This window comes from Lagenorhynchus albirostris, chromosome 1 (genome assembly GCF_949774975.1).
Source record: "Lagenorhynchus albirostris chromosome 1, mLagAlb1.1, whole genome shotgun sequence".
Classification (NCBI taxonomy): Eukaryota; Metazoa; Chordata; class Mammalia; order Artiodactyla; family Delphinidae; genus Lagenorhynchus; species Lagenorhynchus albirostris.
The window spans coordinates 118,255,986-118,271,209 of NC_083095.1; the positions used below are offsets into that span (position 1 = coordinate 118,255,986).

General features: G+C 39.8%; 1 non-coding gene across 1 annotated transcript; it reads right to left on the reverse strand.

Moving 5' to 3' along the window:
* Window positions 1–12,970: 12,970 nt before the first annotated feature.
* LOC132504505 (U6 spliceosomal RNA) lies at window positions 12,971–13,077 on the reverse strand. Its single transcript, XR_009534919.1, has one exon. It is a non-coding gene; the product is annotated as a U6 spliceosomal RNA (small nuclear RNA).
* Between the last annotated feature and the right edge of the window lie 2,147 nt (window positions 13,078–15,224).

A 15,224-nucleotide genomic window follows, 5' to 3' on the forward strand; every position in this document is an offset into this window, starting at 1 on the left:
CTAATACCTTTGTTTGTTTGGCCTCACTATGTGCTGGGCACATGAATTTGGGTTCAGTAACAGCTGTACCATTTTTCATTCCCCCTGCAATGCATGTCAGTTACAGTTGCTCTGCATCCTTGTCAGCACTTGACATTGTCAGCTCCTTCTGATCTGAGCCAGTCTAACAGACATGTGGTAAAATATGTTGTAATTTAATTAAACCATTTCATACCTATGACATTTGTTTCCATGGGGGAATTCAGTAAAGTTTAAACAATTCTGTCCACAAGGAGCTTGTCTTCTAGTTGAGAAGCTAATACAAACACACAAAAATCAAATGGAATAGTAGTCCAATATAATAGCATGGTTACCCAAAAACTGGGTTCACCTCTTGGTTGGTGTTGAGCCAAAAGACACAATCAAGCCAAAGATTCGGAGAAGGAAGGATTTATCACTTGCAGCAAGTAAGGAAAACACTGGGATCTTTCCCAAAGCAGTGTCTCCCTGCAAAACTGGGGAATTTTTAAGCTAAGGGTATATGCATATTCATGAAGGGTGTCAACAGAGTCCAACCTTTAGCTGATTGAAGTCACTGAAGGTCAGAAAAGGTCAGTCAACATCACCATCCCTTAGGTTCCAGTTGATCAGGCGGTTGAGGCGTCAGGCTAATCTTTACCATTGAAACAGAACAGGGAATCTTCACAACTGATTTCTTATCATTTCTATTGTTACTTCTCTTGCCTGATAACAGAATTTGTTCCTGAATTCTTTTGTTCCATTGAGATCATTAATTACTGAGACATGTTCAAGGGCAAGCACTGTGGTCAGGCTTAGGTCACATAATGGCTTAGGGCAAAAATAACCTCTCTTCTGTCAAGAAAGCCACGCCTGGTTCTCTTTCTCTGGGGACCTTCTACCCTATCTTCTTACAGCAGGAAAGCCATCAAAACAAAGTTCATGATTGACTCCAGTGAATTCTTTGATTAATCATTGCTATAGTAGTTAACTATCCCTGAATGTTTTTGAGGACACCAAGTCTAAAGGACTCTTCCTTCACAATGTTTCTAGTTTTTTCTTTCTGGTATCATCTCATCCTAGATTACTACAGCAATTTCTAACCTGTTTTGTTTCCTCGAGATTCTTTCTACTACAATCAGTCCTAATTTAGCCATTGAACTAATGTACCTAAAACAGTTTTCTATTGCTGCCTAACAAATTACCACAAATTTAGTGGCTGAAAACAATACTCTTTTAAATGTTCACAGTTCTGTGGGTCAGGAGTCTGGACATAGTGTGACTGGGTTCTCTGCTTAGGGTCTCACAAAGCTAAAATCAAGTTGTTGGCTGGGCTGCATTCCCATCTGGAACTGGGGCCCTCTTCCAAGCTTATGTGGAAAGTTCAGTTCTTGTGGTTGTAGGACTCAGGTTCCCATTTCTTACTGGCTAACAACTGGGAGATGCTTTCAGTTCCTTAAGGCCATTCTCATTCTCTGATAGGTGACCCTCTTTATCTTCAAAGAGCAATCTTCCATCAAATTCTTCTCATACTTCAAGTATTTCTCTCTAAGGACTGATCAATCCCATTTAAAGGCTCATTGGATTAGGTCAGGTGCACCCAGGATAATCTACTTTCCTTAGAATCAACTATTCTATACAACATAACCTAATCATGGTTGTGATGTACCATTCACACTCAAGGATAGGAAGTAGACTAGGGAGAGGGAATCTTGCAGCCATCTTATAATTCTATCTACCGTATACAGTAAACAGCTATTTAAACTTAGCAACATTAAAAACAAACCTAATTTCAATGCTCACTGTTTATTGTATCTTACTTCTTTCCTCTGGGTTCACTTTTCTCTTTGACAAGATTATTTATGATTTGACATTGATTATATTATTATTTGACAAGATTCTTTAGTGATTATTTTATTGAGGGTCAGTAACAGGTAAACAATTTTAGTTGCCAGAAAATGTCTTCATTTTATTCCCACTCTTAAATTACAGTTCAGACTTGTGTGGAATTCTAATTGACATTTACAGCTACTTCTCCATTGCCTTCTGGCATCTGAAGACTGAAGTTGGATATTAGTTTAATTGTACTTCCTTTGTCACTAATGTTTTCCCCTCCTCGATAGCATTTAAAAGTTTTTAACAGTGATATTTTCCAGTTCCACTAGAACAAGTCTAAGTGTGTACTTATTTATTTTCCTCTTGGTTTCTAGAGTACATTTTCAGTTTAAGGACTCCTGTCTCTCTCAAATTTTGCAAAATTCTTTATTTTTTTCAAATATTGCTATTCCCATATTCTTTTCATCTTTTTTCCAGGAACTCTTAATAGAATTATATCCAAAACAATTTATTCTCCATGTACATTAACTGTTCTTTCATATTTTTATTTCTTTGTATCTAAGTACTGCATACTCAGAGATCCCCCAGTGTTGTCTTCCAGTTCAGTAATTCTCTCTTCAACTGTTATCCAGAGTTTGTCCCTTCTACTGATTTTTTTTAAAAAGTCCAGTCAGTATAATACTCCATTTGAACACTTTCTAATTAGTTTGCTTTATTAGCCATGAATTTTATTTTCTTTAACCTACTCTATACTTAAAAAAAATTGTATTTCTTTGCAGAAACAAACTATATTTGTTAGATTTTTAAAAAATTACTTTCTTTTGTCTCAAGTAAATTTGCTTTTTGACCATAGTTTTGTTTGTCTCCCCTTCTTAGAATTAGTTTCCTTCTTATGTTTTAGAATTTAGGTTTTCAGATTCTGGGGTGGGAGGTTTTTATTTTTCTCTCTTTTTTCTTGTGCTTACCTCCTGCTGTCTAGTGATTTTACAGTTGCCTTCACAGGATCTCCCCTAGAGGCCTTAGGTGAGAACTCAGTGTAGTGGCAGCTGTTCCCAGCTCCCATCCTAGGGGATATTATTAATATACAAGGCAATATTGGATCAGGTCCAGGTAAAGAGGATGTGTCTGTGTCCTTTCACCTCTCTAGATGCTGATTTTCTCATAAATCATATTCCTTGGCCAAAGCATCCTTGAACTTGACAGAGGAGCTCCACCCCTAGTCATGGCTTCAAGCAGTGAGAGGGGCTTAATTCCCCAACTCTTCATGAGCACTTTACTCCCTGTTATCCCACAGAAGCTGATCTGCTGACCTCCTCTATATGCTTCCAGACCCAGAACATGTTCCACAGCTTCAGTCCTACACATCTGCTCAAGATTTTCAGCAGAGGACTGACATAATATCATGCACATTTTAAAGAATTATACCAGCTTCTGCATTGAGAATAGGCTTTGGGGATCAGTGGTGTGGCTGAGGGGAGCAAGAATGGAGGCAGAGAGGCTAGTGAGGAGGCTGTTGCAATGATCAGAGATGATGGTGGCTCAGACCGACACAAGGGAAAGCAAAGAATCAAGGATGACTGCTAGAGTTCTGCTTGGGGCAGCTGGGTGGATGCAATGGTCTTCACTGAAATAGGGAAAAAATTAGATCTTTTCCCAAATAAGTGAGGTGGTTGTCCAAACCCAGATGATTAGGGTTTGTTGCAGGCCCCTCCAGATGTGAAGCCAAGAGTCAGAGGAAATTTTGTCTCCAACATAAAGGTCAGACATCTATTGGACCAAAGGATCGGAGATCCCAAAAGGATCAGCCCCTCTAAAATTGGATGGGTCACCCTGATAAAGGAGCTCTTTGGTATTGACAGTTAATGGCTAATTTACCCTAGACCCAGCTTAGCTTCTGTTTCTGTATATTCACTGCCGCCTACTTGCCTGAAACAGCCTGTGTCCAGTCTGATTTTTGGGAGTGGGGCTATCTTCTTTCTCTGTGATACCTCAGGTTTAATCCTGTTACCCTGGCAGTTAGCCTTGGCATCCATACCACCAATGAGAAATCAAAAGATAATTTAGATTCATTACCAAAGTATCGTTTAGGGTATGTCTCTGTGTGTAGAAAGTGAAGTCAAATGTTGAGGCATTATGAGAATTATTCAGGCAAAGACATTTCTTCCTCCCTTATATGGATATTGCATGAAAATTTTCTAGGCTTGTCATTAACTAGCTCATTACCTTAATTAACCAGTTCATTATGTAATTGTAGACACAGCCTTAAAATTATTTGTACTGTTTCTTTCTGTGTGTAAATAACTGTGAAGTAAAAATATTAATTTATGAATGTAATTGTGTAGGTGATCACTCCACATTTACTCAGAATTAGCAATTAGTGCATGCAAATCAGCTAAGACAAAAGTCTCTCAGATCCTGTTCAGAATACAGGAAGACTTAATTTGCAAGGACGCCTGCTTCTGGCCCATCTGATTCTCAAAAGTCACGTTCTTGCTTCTGAAAATCAGAAACCGACCATATTTGTTGTGAGCTTTATGATCAGTGTTAATGCCCTTGCAAACACAAGAAATAAAATGCTAACAAATCATCATCCATTACCTAATTATATTTACCTAGACAGATAAAGTTGGAGGGAAAAGAGTGGATCATATTTTTTTAAAGGCGTTTCTCATTTTGCAAACAAAGATGAAATTTACAGCTTAATTATTCCTCATAGTACCATACAGAGCCTTTGCTGTTAATCATACCCAAGTCCTGCGATTTTGCTCCCAAAGAAGTATAAAATGTGTATTGACTCCCAATTAAATCAATTCTCCCTCCAGTGTGGGTAGTAGTGCTAATGGGATTTAATGTTCCTGAGGTTTCACTGGGGTCCACAGTAGGAAAAACTCTGATGTAGATGGAGTATCATTCCTTCAGCAACACAAATATCAACTAACACAGAATAGTACATCTGTCTCTGACACCTTGAATTGTGGAAGTTATAAGAATTAGTCATCTTCATTAAAAATCATGCTTGTGGATATTGTAGGGAAGATGGCGGAAGAGTAAGACGCGGAGATCACCTTCCTCCCCACAGATACACCAGAAATACACCTACACATGGAACAACTCCTACAGAACACCTACTGAACGCTGGCAGAAGACCTCAGACCTCCCAAAAGGCAAGAAACTTCCCACGTACCTGGGTAGGGCAAAAGATAAAAGAGTAAACAGAGACAAAAGGATAGGGACGGGACCTGCACCAGTGGGACGAAGCTGTGAAGGAGGAAAGGTTTCCACACATTAGAAGCCCCTTCGCGGGCAGAGACTGCGGGTGGCGGAGGGGGAAGCTTCGGAGCCGCGGAGGAGAGCACAGCAACAGGGGTGCGGAGAGCAAAGCGGAGAGATTTCCGCACAGAGGATCGGTGCCGACCAGCACTCACCAGCCCGAGAGGCTTGTCTGCTCACCCGCCGGGGCGGGCGGGGCTGGGAGCTGAGGCTCGGGCTTTGGTCAGAGCGCAGGGAGAGCACTGGGGTTGGCAGCGTGAACACAGCCTGAAGGGGCTAGTGCGCCATGGCTAGCGGGGAGGGAGTCTAGGGAAAAGTCTGGACCTGCCAAAGAGGCAGGAGACTTTTTCTTCCCTCTGTTTCCTGGTGCTCGAGGAGAGGAGATTAAGAGCGCTGCTTAAAGGAGCTCCAGAGACAGGCGCCAGCCGTGGCTAAAAGCCTGGACCCCAGAGATGGGCATGAGATGCTAAGGCTGCTGCCGCCGCCACCAAGAAGCCTGTGGGCGAGCACAGGTCACTCTCCACACCCCTCTTCCGGGGAGCCTGTGCAGCCCGCCACTGCCAGGGTGCCGGGATCCAGGGACAACTACCCCGGGAGAACCCACGGTGCGCCTCAGACTGGTGCAACGTCACGGCGGCCTCTGCCGCCGCAGGCCCGCCCTGCACTCCGTACTCCTCCCTACCCCCCCCCCCCCCCGCCTGAGTGAGCCAGAGTCCCCGAAGCAGCTGCTCCTTTAACCTCGTCCTGTCTGAGCGAAGTACAGACACCCTCCAGCGACCTACACGCAGAGGCGGGGCCAAATCCAAAGCTAAGCCCCGGGAACTGTGAGAACAAAGAAGAGAAATGGCAATCTCACTCAGCAGCCTCAGAAGCAGCGGATTAAAGCTCCACAATCAACTTGATGTACCCTGCATCTGTGGAATACATGAATAGACAATGAATCATCCCAAATTGAGGAGGTGGACTTTGAGAGCAAGATTTATGATTTTTTTCCCCTTTTCCTCTTTTTGTGAGTGTGTATGTGTATGCTTCTGTGTGAGATTTTGTCTGTATAGCTTTGCTTCCACCATTTGTCCTAGGATTCTATCCGTCCATTTTTCTTTTGTTGTTGTTTTTCTTAAAAAATTTTTTTTCTTAATAATAATTTTTTATTTTAATAACTATTTTATCTTACTTTTTTATTTTACTTTTTCTTTCTTTCTTTGCTTCCTTCCTTCCCTCCTTCCTCCCTCCCTCTTTCCCTCCTTTTTCTTTCTTTCTTTCTTACTTATTTACTTACTTACTTACTTACTACTTTTTCTCCCTTTTATTCTGAGCCGTGTGGATGACAGGCTCTTGATGCTGCAGCCAGGAGTCAGTGCTGTGCCTCTGAGGTGGGAGAGCCAACTTCAGGACACTGGTCCACAAGAGACCTCCCAGCTCCACGTAATATCAAATGGCGAAAATCTCCCAGAGATCTCCATCTCAACACCAGCACCCAGCTTCACTCAGTGACCAGCAAGCTACAGTGCTGGACACCCTATGCCAAACAACTAGCAAGACAGGAACACAACCCCACCCATTAGCAGAGAGGCTGCCTAAAATCATAATAAGGCCACAGGCACCCCAAAACACACCACCAGACGTGGACCTGCTCACCAGAAAAACAAGATCCAGCCTCATCCACCAGAACACAGGCACTAGTCCCCTCCACAAGGAAGCCTACACAACCCACTGAACCAACTTTAGCCACTGGGGACAGACACCAAAAACAACAGGAACTACGAACCTGCAGCCTGCAAAAAGGAGACCCCAAACACAGTAAGATAAGCAAAATGAGAGGACAGAAAAACACACAGCAGATGAAGGAGCAAGATGAAAACCCACTAGACCTAACAAATGAAGAGGAAATAGGCAGTCTACCTGAAAAAGAATTCAGAATGATAGTAAAGATGATTCAAAATCTTGGAAATAGACAAAATGCAAGAAACATTTAACAAGGACCTAGAAGAACTAAAGATGAAACAAACAACGATGAACATCACAATAAATGAAATTAAAAATACTCTAGATGGGATCAATAGCAGAATAACTGAGGCAGAAGAACGGATAAGTGACCTGGAAGATAAAATGGTGGAAATAACTACTGCAGAGCAGAATAAAGAAAAAAGAATGAACTGAGGACAGTCTCAGAGACCTTTGGGACAACATTAAATGCACCAACATTTGAATCATAGGGGTTCCAGAAGAAGAAGAGAAAAAGAAAGGGACTGAGAAAATATTTGAAGAGATTATAGTTGAAAACTTCCCTAATATGGGAAAGGAAATAGTTAATCAAGTCCAGGAAGCACAGAGAGTCCCATACAGGATAAATCCAAGGAGAATTATGCCAAGACATATATTCATCACACTGTCAAAAATTAAATACAAAGAAAACATATTAAAAGCAGCAAGGGAAAAACAACAAATAACACACAAGGGAATCCCCATAAGGTTAACAGCTGATCTTTCAGCAGAAACTCTGCAAGCCAGAAGGGACTGGCAGGACATATTTAAAGTGATGAAGGAGAAAAACCTGCAACCAAGATTACTCTACCCAGCAAGGATCTCATTCAGATTTGATGGAGAAATTAAAACCTTTACAGAGAAGCAAAAGCTGAGAGAGCTCAGCACCACCAAACCAGCTTTACAACAAATGCTAAAGGAACTTCTCTAGGCAAGAAACACAAGAGAAGGAAAGGACCTACACTAACGAACCCAAAACAATTAAGAAAATGGGAATAGGAACATACATATCGATAATTACCTTAAATGTAAATGGACTAAATGCTCCCACCAAAAGACACAGGTAGGCTGAATGGATACAAAAACAAGACCCATATATATGCTGTCTACAAGAGACCCACTTCAGACCTAGAGACACATACAGACTGAAAGTAAGGGTACGGAAAAAGATATTACATACAAATGGAAACCAAAAGAAAGCTGGAGTAGCAATTCTCATATCAGACAAAATAGGCTTTAAAATAAAGACTATTAGAAGAGACAAAGAAGGACACTACATAATGATCAACGGATCGATCCAAGAAGAATATGTAACAATTGTAAATATTTATGCACCCAACGTAGGAGCACCTCAATACATAAGCCAAATACTAACAGCCATAAAAGGGGAAATCGACAGTAACACATTCATAGTGGGGGACTTCAACACCCCACTCGCACCAATAGAGAGGACTTCCAAAATGAAAATAAATAAGGAAACACAAGCTTTAAATGATACATTAAACAAGATGGACTTAATTGATATTTATAGGACATTCCATCCAAAAACAACAGAATACACATTTTTCTCTGGTGCTCATGGAACATTCTGCAGGATAGATCATACCTTGGGTCACAAATCAAGCCCTGGTAAATTTAAGAAAACTGAAATTGTATCAAGTATCTTTCCCGACCACAACGCTATGAGACTAGATATCAATTACAGGAAAAGATCTGTAAAAAATACAAACACATGGAGGCTAAACAATACACTACTTAATAACAAAGTGATCACTGAAGAAATCAAAGAGGAAATAAAAAAATACCTAGAAACAAATGACAATGGAGACACGACAACCCAAAACCTATGGGATGCAGCAAAAGTAGTTCTAACAGGGAATTTTATAGCAATACAATCATACCTTAAGAAACAGGAAACATCTCGAATAAACAACCTAACCTTGCACCTAAAGTAATTAGAGAAAGAAGAACAAAAAAACCCCAAAGTTAGCAGAAGGAAAGAAATCATGAAAATCAGATCAGAAATAAATGAAAAAGAAATGAAGGAAACGATAGCAGAGATCAATAAAACTAAAAGCTAATTCTTTGAGAAGATAAACAAAATTGATAAACCATTAGCCAGACTCATCAAGAAAAAAAGGGAGAAGACTCAATCAATAGAATTAGAAACGAAAAAAGAGAAGTAACAACTGACACTGAAGAAATACAAAAGATCATGAGAGACTACTACAAGCAACTCTATGCCAATAAAATGGACAACCTGGAAGAAATGGACAAATTCTTAGAAATGCACAACCTGCCAAGACTGAATCAGGAAGAGATAGAAATATGAACAGACCAATCACAAGCACTGAAATTGAAACTGAGATTAGAACTCTTCCAACAAACAAAAGCCCAGGACCAGATGGCTTCACAGGAGAATTCTTTCAAACATTTAGAGAAGAGCTAACACCTATCCTTCTCAAACTCTTCCAAAATATAGCAGAGGGAGGAACACTCCCAAACTCATTCTAAGAGGCCACCATCACCTTGATACTAAAACCAGACAAGGATGTCACAAAGAAAGAAACTACAGGCCAATATCACTGATGACCATAGATGCAAAAATACTCAACAAAATACTAGCAAACAGAATCCAACAGCACAGTAAAAGGATCATACACCATGATCAAGTGGCATTTATTCCAGGAATGCAAGGATTCTTCAATATATGCAAATCAATCAACGTGTTACACCATATTAACAAACTGAAGGATAAAAACCATATGATCATCTCAATAGATGCAGAGAAAGCTTTTGACAAAATTCAACACCCATTTATGATAAAAACCCTCCAGAAAGGAGGCATAGAGGGAACCTTCCTCAACATAATAAAGGCCATATATGACAAACCCACAGACAACATCGTCCTCAATGGTGAAAAACTGAAAGCATTTCCACTAAGATCAGGAACAAGACAAGGTTGCCCACTCTCACCACTATTATTCAACATAGTTTTGGAAGTTTTAGCCACAGCAATCAGAGAAGAAAAGGAAATAAAAGGAATCCAAATCGGAAAAGAAGAAGTAAAGCTGTCACTGTTTGCAGATGACATGATACTATACATAGAGAATCCTAAAGATGCTACCGGAAAACTACTAGAGCTAATCAATGAATTTGGTAAAGTGGCAGGATACAAAATTAATGCACAGAAATCTCTGGCATTCCTATACACTAATGATGAAAAATCTGAAAGTGAAATCAAGAAAACACTCCCATTTACCACTGCAACAAAAAGAATAAAATATCTAGGAATAAACATACCTAAGGAGACAAAAGACCTGTATGCAGAAAATTATAAGGCAGTGATGAAAGAAATTAAAGATGATATATAAATAGATTGAGAGATATACCATGTCCTTGGATTGGAAGAATCAACATCATGAAAATGACTATACTACCCAAAGCAATCTACTGATTCAATGCAATCCCTATCAAACTACCACTGGCATTTTTCACAGAACTAGAACAAAAAATACTTCACGATTTGTATGGAAACACAAAAGACCCCGAATAGCCAAAGCAATCTTGAGAACGAAAAACGGAGTTGGAGCAGGCTCCCTGATGTCAGACTATACTACAAAGCTACAGTAATCAAGACAGTATGGTACTGGCACAAAAACAGAAAGATAGATCAATGGAACAGGATAGAAAGCCCAGAGATAAACCCACGCACATATGGTCACCTTACCTTTGATAAAGGAGGCAGGAATGTACAGTGGAGAAAGGACAGCCTCTTCAATAAGTGGTGCTGGGAAAACTGGACATGTACATGTAAAAGTATGAGATTAGATCACTCCCTAACACCGTACACAAAAATAAGCTCAAAATGGATTAAAGACCTAAATGTAAGGCCAGACACTATCAAACTCTTAGAGGAAAACACAGGCAGAACACTCTATGACATAAATCACAGCAAGATCCTTTCTGACCCACCTTCTAGAGAAATGGAAATAAAAACAAAAATAAACAAATTGGACCTAATGAAACTTCAAAGCTTTTGCACAGCAAAGGAAACCATAAACAAGACCAAAAGACAACCCTCAGAATGGGAGAAAATATTTGCAAATGAAGCAACTGACAAAGGATTAATCTCCAAAATTTACAAGCAGCTCATGCAGCTCAATAACAAAAAAAGAAACAACCCAATCCAAAAATGGGCAGAAGACCTAAACAGACAGTTCTCCAAAGAAGACATACAGCTGGCCAAGAAGCACATGAAAAGCTGCTCAACATCACTAATTATTAGAGAAATGCAAATCAAAAGTACAATGAGGTATCACCTCACACCAGTCAGAATGGCCATCATCAAAAAATCTCGAAACAATAAATGCTGGAGAGGGTGTGGAGAACAGGGAACTCTCTTGCACTGCTGGTGGGAATGTGAATTGGTTCAGCCACTATGGAGAACAATATGGAGGTTCCTTAAAAAACTAAAAATAGAACTACCATATGATCCAGCAATCCCACTACTGGGCATATACCCTGAGAAAACCATAATACAAAAAGAGTCATGTACCAAAATGTTCACTGCAGCTCTATTTACAATAGCCCGGAGATGGAAACAACCTAAGTGCCCATGATCAGATGAATGGATAAAGAAGATGTGGCACATATATACAATGGAATATTACTCAGCCATAAAAAGAAATGAAATTGAGCTATTTGTAATGAGGTGGATAGACCTAGAGTCTGTCATACAGAGTGAAGTAAGTCAGAAAGAGAAAGACAAATACCGTATGCTAACACATATATATGGAATTTAAGAAAAAAAAATGTCATGAAGAACCTAGGGGTAAGACAGGAATAAAGACACAGACCTACTAGAGAAGGGACTTGAGGATGCGGGGAGGGGGAAGGGTAAGCTGTGACAAAGCGAGAGAGTGGCATGGACATATATACACTACCAAATGTAAAATAGATAGCTAGTGGGAAGCAGCCGCATAGCACAGGGAGATCAGCTCGGTGCTTTTTGACCACCTAGAGGGGTGGGATAGGGAGGGTGGGAGGGAGGGAGACGCAAGAGGGAAGAGATATGGGAACATATGTATATGTATAACTGATTCACCTTGTTATAAAGCAGAAACTAACACACCATTGTAAAGCAATTATACTCCAATAAATATGTAAAAAAAATTACTTGCTAATTTCAAGAGTAAAAACTTTATGCCATTTATACTTAAAAAAAATCATGCTTGTGGGTGAATAATAGCAGTTGTGTTGCCTCAATTATTGGACAATATTTGGACACATTTCTAGGTTATCTATTTACAAATATACTGTCCCTGAAATGGAGCAGGACCCTATGGGGCCTTCCCAGGACAGACACCCTCCATGTCCTCTGCCTGCCTTTTGTCTGTAGAAAAAATTTAGTCAAAAATAAATTTCATCAGAGAAATGAGAAAACGCAGAAACAAAGAAAAAGCAGTCAAACAGGACAAAATAATAATAGTATAGTCATTAAGCAAAGTCGAAGACTTTTAGCTCCTTGTCGAGTGCTATAGATAATGTTCTGAGCCATATTCTCCGAGCTGTTTTGTAGATACTGAAACCCCCACCAGGTGGAAGACATTAACTACATGATGACCAAACTGTAGCCATGACATATGCTGCCACAATTCCAAGAACTGGCCTCAAGGAAATGGGAACAAACCGACCCTGGAACTGAAGATTAACGGTAGTTAAAACAATCAAACATGATGTTGATCAAACCACCGCATGACTAATTTCAAGACGATCATCAGAGCAGACTATGCTGTTCTACATGTAGCCACCTCTCTCCATCTATACACCCCTGAAACTCTCCTTTAAAAGCTCTTGCCCACTGGCCGGCAGCGGGGAATTGGTCTTTGGACATGAGTCCACATTCTCTCCCAGTTGCCAGCCTCAAAAATAAAGCAAATTTCCCTTTTGACCAACACCTGCCTCTTGAGTATTGGTTTTTGAGCAGTGAACAGCCGGACCTGAGTTTGGTAACATCCCAAAGTTTTATAAGATGCATCCACAGGTCTGTGTAAACCGAGCTACATGTGCTGGCCACTGTGATCACATATATTCTTCTTTTTAAAATACGGAATGCTTCAGGAATTTGCATGTCATCCTTGTGCAGGGGCCGTACTAACCTTCTTTGTATTGTTCCAATTTTAGTATATGTGCTGCCGAAGCGAGCACATCACATATATTCTTAACTCTTCATGTACCTTGGGGAAGCTGTCAGGTGCCAGACTCCCTAAGTTGAGAGCTACCTTGAAAATGCATGGACTGGAGTGTTTAGGGAAAATGAAGGTAGGTATCCAATCCGTTTCTCATTTACTCATGAATTTGATGTTCCAACTTTTATTCTCCCGCTTAGTGCAACTCACTGGTATCACCACCAGAGGGAACAAGGTTAATGTTTGGAGAGAAAAGCAAGTAGACTCACATCACTACTCACAGCAGTGATAGATAACTTGCCTATCAGAGGCTGATATCTAAATGTCAGCCACATGCTAGGTATTTTACAACATTATTTCTTTATTTTTAATGTCTTAAGTTTAAATTATATTATCTCTTTTTAAATAGAAAATATATTTACAAGTTTAAAAAATTTTAAAGTCCAAGAGAGTATAATGTGAAAACTCTCCCCTGCCACCTTTGTCCCTCAGCCCCTCAGCTACCTTTCCCACAGGCAACTAATGTTAACAGTTTCCTGTGATATTTCACTTCATGGGTATGTAATGTTATGTTTCTTTAGAGCTAACTTATGCATATATAAGTAAATGAATACATTCTTTCCCTACCCTTTTAAAGATAAATGGTAGTATGTTATACACACAAATGTGCATTTAATGATATATCTTAGAGACTGTTCCATATCAATACAAAAAGAGCTTCCCCAATCTTTTTTATGATGTCATTGGATGCATATGCTGTAATTTATTCAATCAGTTCTTTATTTTTATTTTTTAAAAATTATTTATTTATTTTATTTTTGGTTGCATTGGGTCTTTGTTGCTGCACACGGGCTTTCTGTAGTTGTGTTGAGTGTGGGCTACTCTTTGTTGTGGTGTGCAGACTTCTCACTGCAGTGGCTTCTCTTGTTGTGGAGCACAGGCTCTAGGTGTGTGGGCTTCAGTAGTTGTGGCACATGGGCTTAGTTGCTCCGTGGCATGTGGGATCTTCCTGGACCAGGGATCGAACCCATGTCCCCTGCATTGGCAAGCAGATTCTTAACCACTGCCCCACTAGGGAAGTCCCAATCAGTTCTTTATTGATGGGCATTTAGGTTACTTAAAATCTTTTGTGATTACAAACAATGCTACAATGAATAAACCTGTAAATATACTATTTCTTAATAATGCAAGTTTACCTTCTGGAAAGAGTTGTCAGCAGTAACTTCATTTTGTACCTTAGAACTCCATCTTGTTAAACTGGGAACTCTACTGACCTGACTCTGCTGACTTAAAAAAGAAAAAAAAAAAAAAAGGAAGCTATTTGCTGAGAAAGTAATCCCTGAGAACTGCGTAGAAATGTGCCTTTACTGAAACATCCTTGACAAGCCAATAAATTCTTACAGGAAAAAAAAAATATATATATATATATATATACATATATACGCCATCCAATCATAGTTCTTGGCAAACAACTTATGTAAACTAAATGTACTTCTCTATTTTCCTTTTAAGACCCCTACTTTTTGCTCCCCAGACAGGACATTTCATTATGCTGGTTGCTGTCAGAATCTGTGCTTCCACATTGCAATTCTAAGACCCCAAATAAATGCATTTCTTTGTTTACAGTCTACCTCTTTTTCTGAGATGACAACCTGTAGGATACATTCTTAGAACCGGAGTAACTGGGGCAAAGAGTATACACACCCATAGGCTGTTTCCAACCACATCACCATTTCACACACAGCAGGGCTCAGAGAAGTGACTCACTCAAGGACACACAGTTATTAAACACTGGAGCCAGAATTCAAACGTGTTTTTTCCATATCTCCACATTGCTCTTTTACTGGCTGATAAGATTTTTCCTCAACAATAAATAATAACTGAGTATGTATATGTACAATGTGTGTGGTAAGTGCTTTGTAGGATACAAAGGAGTAAAGACATGGATACTGTCCTCAAGGAGGTTTTGATCGGGTAGTTTTAATAAAAAATTGGAAGGAAGGAAGTGGATGAAGCTATGGAATATATATACACCCCCCACACCTATACTACACACACACACACACACACACACACACACACACACACACAGAGACACACACACACGTAAATGTATATGTATTGGGTTGGCCAAAAATTTCCTTTGGGTTTTTAAGTAAAAATGAA